General features: G+C 33.3%; 1 long non-coding RNA gene across 1 annotated transcript; it reads right to left on the reverse strand.

Moving 5' to 3' along the window:
• Positions 1-442: 442 nt before the first annotated feature.
• On the reverse strand, positions 443-2531 carry LOC111712263 (uncharacterized). Its single transcript, XR_002767415.1, has 4 exons — positions 2406-2531; positions 1525-1605; positions 937-1102; positions 443-537 (listed from the first exon to the last, which is right to left on the reverse strand). It is a non-coding gene; the product is annotated as an uncharacterized LOC111712263 (long non-coding RNA).
• Positions 2532-9243: the final 6712 nt, after the last annotated feature.

Consider the following 9243-nt stretch of genomic DNA (forward strand, 5'->3'; position numbering starts at 1 on the left):
TGATTGAAAAAGAGAAAATTGAAGAAATTGACATATTTATTGCAAAAATCCAGAAAAAAACAATATATGGATTTTCAGGACGCCCATAATAAGAAAGCCAGAGATCCTAGTTTTGTGGCCAGGGACTTAGTTTTATTCAAGAATATGACCCCACCAAAAGCAGGTGAAATGCCCCTAAAATACTTGTCTCCCTATAAAAAAAATGATTTTTATTGTCAAATTTGTCTCTGAAGCTTTTTGCGTCCTCATTAACCCTGTCACAGGATCTGTGTTGTATCAAAATTCCAGATTTGAAAAAATACTGACCTAGAGGTCCTATATTCGATGAACTTTCCACCAAATTAAAGAATATCATGGGTTCTAAATTTGATCCACACAATTATAGAGGCAACAAAAATCTTGTAGATCTAATAAAGAAAATGCAACTTGATAAAACCACACCTGCCCCTTCCTCTGTGTCTGCAAACTCTGAGGATGATTCTCCGGATAATATTTCTCCTCCAACCCCTCTCAACGCCTTAGCATCCTCAGCTAATTCTGCAAAAATCAATGATGAATTAAATGATGAATTTTATTCCTCTGTAGCTTCCATGCCACCAGCATCTGTCTCCATACATTCGGATATTCAAACTTATGTTGCACCTATATATTCTAAAAAAAACCTTGAGATTATAAAACAGTCTAATCCTATTCTTCATTCCCTAAGAAATTTGCCAAGTATAATGGCCAGAACTTTTATTAAAAAAACCTGAGAAAACGTAGATTTTGTGTTCAGGTGCTGTATTAACCATAATCATGCAGAAAAACAATTAATTTGAAATAAACTAAATTTGAATTTTTTTCTCAACCTAATAAAAATACCATTCTTTACTTTATTTTAATTTTGTTTATCTTAATAAGCATTTAAAAAACAGTATTCTCTACATTAATAATCACCTGAACACAAATCCCTTCGTCACAATTGTGTCCTTGTATCCTTTCAGCCATTTCAGTAGAGACAAACCCTCGAGATCCTTTTCAGAATGTCCTACCGTCCCCATGTATGATCTTTAGACATTGAGACCTTCATTAAATGGGGCTCTGTATCCACACTGCTCATAAACTGGAAATATTAATATATTTTAGTTTCTTTTTACGATTTCCTTTAACATAAATGCCAAAAATATCTCCTTGCTGAAAACTAAAACATTTTTTCTTGCAAATATGAGTTCTCCGTTATTTATCTATATTTTTTCCTTCCTCATAAACGATAATTTTTCTCCAAAATTTGACATATTTTTTCAATCTTGGCAAGTTTTACAAAAATTAAATAATCTAGATCTAAACTCTGCCTCCCTGGGAATCTAAATTTCATTTTCTTAAAAAGTTTCTATTATTTTCTACAGATAATCTTTGAAATGCAACAATAAACATGTATATTCTGCACGTCACGACTTTATGCAAATAAACTTGTTAATTTTTTCGTTGAAACGATTAAATACTTGGACCCGAGACGATTTTTCTTACTTGTTCATTTTTACTTACCCAGTTTCACTCGGTAGAAAGCCATGGAGATTCCGAAGGTCCCCAAGCTGCACCAAGCTCCCTGTACTCTTCCAATCAGTCCTGAAATACAATATTTTATTTAGAACTCATTGAGTTGTCATGCCCTTAAATAATTTTAATGGCGTTATTCAAATAATAATTTACTCAGATAAATTCGTAACGAACATTATTGAATGTTTGATATTTTTGCCAACTCATAGAGTTTATATACGCTTAAATAATTTTTAACAGCGTTATTCAAATAACAATTCACTCGGAGAAATCCGAAACAAACATTATTGAATGTTTGATATTTTTGCAAACTCACAGAGTTTTTATGCCCTAAAATAATTTTAACGGCATTATTCGTATCAATTGAGAATTATCCGATAAATCCAAAGAGATAATTTTTTTTCTCACAATGTCTACACATCCAGTAACATATTATTCTATGAAATAAATGCGCTGAAGCCCTATTTATTGAAATAGGTTGGATAAAAAACTGTAAAGTTTTAACGGGGTGTTGCGGGCAGCGGGTTAAATTAATTATTCACATGGATTTGGAATAGTTTTTTGCTATGGTACTAAACCCCACCCCACCTATGTATTATAACAATATAAACATTGGAGCAATCAAGGCTTATATCTTGTATATATATCTTATGTACGCTAGTATAACCTATTTGTCTGAACTGAAATTTTTTAAAACAGGAGTATCTTCTTTAATTTTTTGTGTACATTAAACGTTTTATATTCTCAATCCTATACCTTGTATATATCTGTACATATCATAACATAAATACACTTTTTTTTGCATGCATTTTTAGCTAGTTGATTCAGCACCAATCGCAGCACTCAGTCCAGTAACTGTCTTAACTAACCTTCTGTTGTATCGCACAGCACTCCTGCGTCCACACTGCGCACAAATTTCACAAGATTTTGTCAATTTTAAACATAACTGTTCTGTTGATTGTAGATTCCACAGGCAACCTGCCCAAACAGCATATGTAAACTTACTTCATACGGCATTTGTAAACCAACTTTCATTACATTTTAATGTGTTCTTCGACATATATTACTAACCTTTCAGCAGAAGGGAAAAGAAATAGGGAATTAAATTTTTATTTTTGTGACCACTGATTATATATTTTTTTGGTAACCATTTCTACTGTTAAAGTTGTGAATTTATCCCCCCCCCCCCCCCACCACTCCGCCCTATACTTCTGCCTACGGCTATTATATAATAAAATCAATCATAAACCTGGGCAAACCTACGATATCTTCTATACCAATCAAGGGCGCTCCGCGCCAGTTTTTGAACGTAAAACCATTCTCTCTGAAATGAAATATTACCTACTTTAAATTATAAACTTTAATGCTGTATTACAGTATTAATTTCTACGTCCAAACTACAAGTTTCTTTAAGTGGATATTCAATATTCTACACCAATAATACGAGATTTAAAATATCATTAAGTAACCTTGAATATTTCACGTAATGATGATCTTTTTATTATTTCAAAGTAACCCATATTTTGTGCCTATCGACAGTTTACTGTAAGATCCATATTATACCGTAAACCTGCCAAATTATGCACGCAAAACCCTGGCAGGTTCTCTCAACAAACTTGAATTCATAACTTAAGACCCCAACCTGATTCAATTGAAACACACTCTTTTTAAACAATCTGGAATCCTTACTTTCATTTAGTTAAATTGAACTTTCCATTGGCTAAATTTTAAAGAATTTGCTTTTCATTCAAAGTTTTTTTAGAACTCGCAATGTTAAATCTAATTTAGTTATCATCAGAGATAACATTATACTCCATGTTTCATATTCCGGGAAAACTGATTAAAATTTAAATTGCACAGAATGCGTAGATTTATCTGACCCTGTAATGTATATGCATTTTACGCACTGACGTCATAGTCTAAATCCCTATTAAACCACCCAATCTACATTCTACACACACTATATAAATTTTCACGAATATATTACCTACAGATACTTATAAAGAATTGATTTAGGTTAAAACTATGAGTCTACTTAGAATTTTTATGGGGTGGGGTGGCGTTCCTGCATCTCTCTCATATCAATTGATGAAGAAACATTAGTTCAAAACTACAACACATTCATCAACATCATAGAACAACTCTCCAAGATAGAGATCTTTGAACATGAAGATGACCTGCTTTATCAGGAAGAAGATGTAATATTCCAACAACAACCCACAGCACCTGATACCTGTCAAACATGCAACAGACCACTTAAGCTCACCAACCTAAACTCCAACTCCATCTATCTGAAGTTAAGACTTTACTTCGGGACATTTGGAGGATCAGCTACTGTCTCCATAAAAAGCAAAGATAACAAACCTGTCGGGGAGGATGACCTCCCAATCCTAGCCCTTGGAAAATTCATCCCAGATAACCCAGGTGTTGTTTTCAGTAAAGAAAAGCTTCAATATAAGACACAGAATCAGGAAGTAAAATACTGCCTGTGTTTAAAGTCCAGAACAACACTGTCCCCCATCCTACAGAGGTTCCAGGATCAAATCCAAGCCCAAGTCCTCAAACTCTCTGCATTTGAACCAGACCTCAAGATTATCATTACCAACCTTATCAGAACCCTTACCAACAAAACGATAACTTATAGTCCCAATGGAGAAGCTACAGCTACATTAACCGAGAACATGGACAGCGAACCTGGATGTTACGTCATCAAAATAAGAGTTAGCAGCACAATCCTACCAACTCAACTACCCTTCTGAGTCACACCCAACTCTATAGGGGACACTGCAAAAACTTGAATAAAGTTATACACACTGCACACCACTTTGTCAAAACACTTACCCATTCTTCCCTTAACACCAAACTTTCTCTTAAAAACTATATTACCGCATCAAATGAAAAAAACATTCATTGCTGATGCAATCCACCGTATTTCGGAAAAGAACCCTTCCAACTCTGTAATCATAATACTCTTGTCCATCCTTATGATAACAGTAGGTCTCTTGATTTTAGCCCCAACATTATTACTTATTGTCACTAGGCGTGGCATTATAAATATTGTCCGCAATACCCCTTCCCAAAATAACCCAGCGCTGAGGCTAGAGCGGCAATCTTACCCAACCCTAATTAACAATTATACCCATGCATAATCGAAAACAATTTTTGACTTAACTTGCGCACAATACAGGGTTGCAAACTCTATTTTTGTACCCCTCTAACCCCAGCTATAACCCTTGCTCAAAGTGGAACATTTTATTTGGTAGAACACATTTTTTTTAATATATTATAACACTCCTGACTTCCTGGAAAGATGTTTTTTGCCAAAGAAAATACTAACAAATTTATATTATCAATCAAAAATTTTTATGTCAATAGATTTCAAAATTTAATGCCTATCACAAATTAAAGGAGGGCAACTTTATTCAACAGCCCCCTCGTTTCGATTGATAATCATTTCAATGTACTAACATTTAATATAATAAAACTCAAAAATAAATGCTTTGCTAATTTTATTTTTACAGTTGCACACAAGGCTTTGTCAACCTGAGGTCTCTACAGGGGGGGGGGGCAACTTAACCAACTGCCCCCACAAAACACTTCAATGAATTTATATAAATGCTTTGCTAATTTTATTTTTACAGTTGCACACAAGGCTTTGTCAACCTTAGGTCTCTACAGGGGGGGGGGCAACTTTAACCAACTGCCCCCACAAAACACTTCAATGAATTTAAAAAAAATTTCACAAAATTTTTTCCAAATTTTATTTTTTACCTCAAGCTTTGAACATCCAAAATTTTTGTTGTTGTTTTTTTTGGGCGGAGTTGGTTGTAACATACTCCTATACTCTAGTGCATAGTAAAGTAAAGTGCATAGACAAAGGCCTTGAATCTTCTCAGGCCTAACCTTTAAAAGACCACTCCTTCAAGCCCACCTTGTTTTTTAGACAGAGGAACTGAGTCAAAACCAGTTAAATCCAGACTTAGAACACATGAGAGATAAAACATAAAAAATACACTTCACATAAAAAAGGATTTTAAACTGCACCAAATCTATTCTATTTTAAAAACAGATGTAATATATTTAACATTTTTATATTTACTTTATTTTCATGAACTCAAAACCCGGGTCCAACCATTCAACCCATGGAGCCTAAAAGCCATCCAAGCAACAAACTACAACCCAGATATAAGAAGAGAGAACCCAAAGATCGAACAGAACATTCAAACTCTCCGGACATAGTTTCGTCATATATAAACTAAACTCAAATAAACCAATTTATTATTTTAAGTGTTTTTAAATGAAAGAACACAAGTTCTTTCAGCATACCTAGATATTTTAAACATTAGTTATGTTATATGATTAAAAAATGCATTGTGATTAGATTAACTACATTTATATCTATCCATGTTAAACCTTTAACTTAAATTTGTTGTAAGCATGTGTGGAGATAGCTTAACTACATTATATCTATCCTCACTAATCTTCTCAATATGTAAATTAAACTTAAACTACGCTTTATGGTCATAAAAACTTGTAATTACTTCGATTCATGTTAACTTAATTGATATATGGACTCAGCTTTGATTAGAGTTTTGAAAGTAATTTGGTTTTGTTGAAACATAGGACTTGAGATGGTGCCTAGAGAATTGGCATTGATCGATTAAATGCTTGTTTGATAGCTACACTTGTGTCCCAGTGTGACATTTAGAGCCTATAAGATTGTGCCTTGAGAATTGGCATTGATTACTTAAGAGCTTGTTTGATAGTTCAAGGGATTTAAGCTTTGTGGATTCTGTCCTGGTTGAGGCATTGATCAATTAATTGCTATTGTCTCTGTTGACATCGATAGCTATAAAAATCGCGCCCATTGTTAATGGCATTGATAGTTCATGGGTTTTTCGCCATGGGGATCATTCCAGTTTGACATCTATAGCAGACAGGTTGTACCTGGACTGATGCATGTTCCAGAGCAGTTTATGGAGTAGGGTATTTACTACATATAAGATGGGTAAAGAGTAGAGGGTGGGTATAGAGTGGAGGATGGGTATAGAGATGAGGATGGGTATAGAGTGGAGGATGGGTATAGAGTGGAGGATGTGTATTGACAGAGTGGAGGATGGGTATAGAGTAGAGGATGGGTATATAGTTGAGGATGGGTATAGAGTGGAGGATGGGTATAAAGTTGAGGATGGGTAAAGAGTAGAGAATGGGTATCAAGTAGAGAATGGGTATCGAGTGGAGGATGGGTATAGAGTTGAGGATGGGTATATATAAATATATGTATCTATATAGAGTGGAGGATGGGTATGGAAGCTCGTGTGGCCTCCAGTAGTCCTCAGTATCACAGCATGAGTCCTGTGATTCTTATCTTCTCTGTCCTCTGTTCATTGTAACCTCGGAATATCTATCTATCTTTTATTTCTTTAATTTCCTTAAAATCTTCCTATTTCCAGACATAGCTTTAGTTGAACTAACATACTAGATTGTTTTATTTATATTTCTCCATGTTATTTTTCAAGTGAAACAAATATATTAGTGATATTCTGCATCTTTCTAGTCTTGTAAAACTATAATATCTTTCAGGTATAACAATTGCCAATTAAATATTTAATTAAAAGAATAAAAAAAAGTATTATCATCAAAGCCTATCATTTAAAAAAAGAAAGTTTATAACTACGTTTACTATGAAAGTGTAGAAAATGTTGTAATTATCTCACTTGTGTTTTAAAATTCTGTTTTTAAAAAAATGGCCGCAATAATTTATTTCATTTGAGCAAAAAAAAATGAAAAACTATTAATAAAGTATTTTGGATTTTATCAATTGAAGTTAAAGCTAAAATCATGCAATTTGCAAGTTTGTTCATTTAATAACTATCTATTTTTATCTCTGAGTTCTTCAGACAAAAAGCAAAAAAATTTATCCATGTGAGAAGTGTATGGATATGGATAGATCCATGTGAAAAGAATGGATACGGATAGATCCATGTGAGAAGTATAGATGTATGGATGAATGCTACTTTGCTCCTAAGAGAAGGAGTTGTGGTAAGTTTGTAAAACTTGTGAGGAGGATAGTTTAGGCTGGTTTACATTTTCTACTCCACAAATAATTTTTTTTATATAAAAAATGTGTACTAGACATAAAGTATATAGTATTGGTATGATTAATTTTAATTCTTCATTTCTATTTCTCTGTTCAACACGTTTATGAGGTCTGTTATATGAAAACACTTTCTTATCCTTTAAACGAAACTTAAAGGGAATGTTCGCAAAAAATGAAAGGGGGTGTAGCTAACGTCGAATCAAATTCCATCGTGATCGCTACTAATCTTACCTCTATCTGTTGCCCCTATCAGGAGAAAATGGTTAAACGCGACTCATCCCGAAGAAAATAGCGTCCACCAATTAGTAGCAAATTCGATTCGACGTTTGCCTATACCCCCTTTCATTTTTCGCGAACACTCCGTACAAGTTTAGTTTCATGCATTTAAACATTTTTTCTTCTTCAAAATAATGTCGCAATTTCTTGTATGTTTAAATCTCCGTCAATTTAAGATGTGCATCATGCAGACCACGTTTTATAAATCCTGAATATTATTAATTTTTCTTTGTAAATCTTCTCTGTCGTGAATTGTGCATTAAACTTGTAAATTCTTGTATTTTGTATTTTGTAAGAAAATATAGTTAGATCTAAACAGAACTAAAACATGAAGGATATATTTGACGGATATATTTGACTAATATGTTTGACGGATATATTTGACGGATATATTTGACGGATATATTTGACGGATATATTAGACGGATATATTTACAGATATATTTGACGGATATATTTGTTGGATATATTTGACGGATATATTTGACGGATTTATTTGACAGGTATATTTGATGGATATATTTGACGAATATATTTGACAGATATATTTACGAATATATTTGACAGATATATTTGACTTTTAGGTGCTTTGACTTTTAGATTTTTAAATTGAATAATTCCTGAATATCTCCTTCATTTAGAAATACAAAACCACATTTTGAAAATACCGAAAATACTTTTACATTTTATAACTTGTATAACTTATACATAATATTTATAACGAGAATGAAAAACTATGTATCTGTCATATATCTTAGGCTAATTCATTAAAAACTATCAAAATATTTTCAAAAAAACATTAGTTTTTAAAAGTTTTGATAAATCTCTCCTTGGGGCTTAAACATCTATTTACCAAGGCTTCAGTTGATCTTGTACATTATTCGTACAACGTACAATTTACATATTGCAGTCTGTGGTTTGTCTGTAAAAGTTGGAATACAGTTCCTTTAAGCACGTGGTTTGTCTGTAAAAGTTGGAATATATTTGTCAAGTTTCAAACTTTCTGATGATCCAAGGAAAGGTTGATGTTTTGTCAGAATACGAGGATTGTAACTTGCAACTTTTCGATATTCTAAACTAACTTCTTAATACTACTTTTCCTCCCACCAATCCCCTCAGGGGGCTCTCTTTCTTTCTAACACTATACTCCGCACACAAATCAAAGTATCTTTAGTACCAGGAGTCTCAAGAAAAACATATCAAATTTTGGAAGAAAAAGACGACTTTTGAACCCAAGTTGCATTGAGATAAAGACAACTCTGAAAGTTAGCGATCAAACTTTTAGACAGCCTCGACTTAAAGTGTAGCAACGCTGGGGTACTTGAACACCA

This window comes from Eurytemora carolleeae, unplaced genomic scaffold (assembly GCF_000591075.1).
Source record: "Eurytemora carolleeae unplaced genomic scaffold, Eaff_2.0 scaffold1248, whole genome shotgun sequence".
Classification (NCBI taxonomy): domain Eukaryota; kingdom Metazoa; phylum Arthropoda; class Copepoda; order Calanoida; family Temoridae; genus Eurytemora; species Eurytemora carolleeae.